The following is a 1,630-nucleotide window of genomic DNA, read 5'->3' on the forward strand; positions in this document are numbered from 1 at the left end:
CGGTTCCGTAGACCGGCGCTTTATCCATTAAGCCATAGGCCCTCATTGCCGTACACATGTAGTACAACTTGCGTTATATGTAGCCGTACAAAACATAGCTTATAGGATGAGTAAAACGGTGCTGATGAAAGGAGCTCCTAGCTAACGAAAAGCGTACTCCAATAAGCCCTATGTACCCTAGTGGTTACACACGAACTTGCGGGAGGTGATAGCAAGGAATGGGACAGCTCGCTTGGGCTACTTTTCCACTTAAGCGCATAACAAGCAGTGGCTTTAGATTTGCCCTATGAATGTACTATTACATACTACTACTTCTATACTGCTATTACAACAAGAAATGCAACCTCTACTACTACTACTACTACTACTACTACTACTACTACTACTACTAATAATAATAATAATAATAATAATAATAATAATAATAATAATAATCCTATACTACAACTACTGCTTCTAATAATAATTCTAATTCTAATACTACTCATACTCTTATACTACTAGAATACTACTAGAATACTACTAGAATACTACTAGAATACTACTAGAATACTACTAGAATACTACTAGAATACTACTAGAATACTACTAGAATACTACTACAATACTACTACAATACTACTACAATACTACTACAATACTACTACAATACTACTACAATACTACTACAATACTACTACAATACTATTACGATACTACTTCGATACTACGGCAATACTACAACAATACCACTACAATACTACTACAATGCGAATATGCTGTGTCAGGACACAAGCTCCAAACATCCTTTTGTGTAATTCTGCCTTAGTGGTACTCCTGCGAAGTGGAGGGCCTATGGCTTAATGGATAAAGCGCCGGTCTACGGAACCGGAGATTCCAGGTTCGATCCCTGGTAGACTCGAAGGAAATACCTGGTGTGCGAAGCAATTCTGAGAGGTAGAGCATGTCTCGCACATTTTGGACGTGCACAGGTGAGGCATACACATATCCAGGCTTCGTGGTCATCTTCCACAGAGATGACTCAGGCATGCGGTGCTCTCGCGACTTGTGCTCCAAGGGGGGGATGGGAGGATGACAACGAAAGTCGCTCCTGGCACAGAAAAACTATAGGAAGAGTCCACGCGTCCCCAGGCTTAGGCAGACTCCTCCGCACCTGTGTGGACAGTCTATCTGAGACAAAACGACGAATGACACGCTACCAGGCTGGGGCCCACCTAATGCTGAAAAGACACATCAGCATCACTTGTTGGAGACATGTCCAGCTGCTGATCAACCCAGGGAAGCCCCCTATTATTCACCCCACTCACCTATGGAATCCCCCTTATTGTCCACCCATTCCCAACATGGACACCAGGACCTATGCATGCAGATCCCACAAAAGGAGCATCAAGTGATGCATATGCCATAATCAGCCGGCCGTTCAATACTACTGTGTGGGATGGGGCCAGGTCGGGAAAAGGTTGATGGCCACATTACGCAGCATCCAACCACAACGAAAATGTTTAAATTGGATGTGATGGTCTTGCATGCAGCCCAAGCTTGTTGGAGGCCTTAACGTAGGACATTTGTCACGATTGAGCTTATTAAGACACTCTCATGAAATCTTTTTGGCAAAACACAAAACACTCAC

The sequence above is a fragment of the Volvox carteri genome, assembly GCF_000143455.1.
Source record: "Volvox carteri f. nagariensis unplaced genomic scaffold VOLCAscaffold_11, whole genome shotgun sequence".
Lineage (NCBI taxonomy): Eukaryota > Viridiplantae > Chlorophyta > Chlorophyceae > Chlamydomonadales > Volvocaceae > Volvox > Volvox carteri.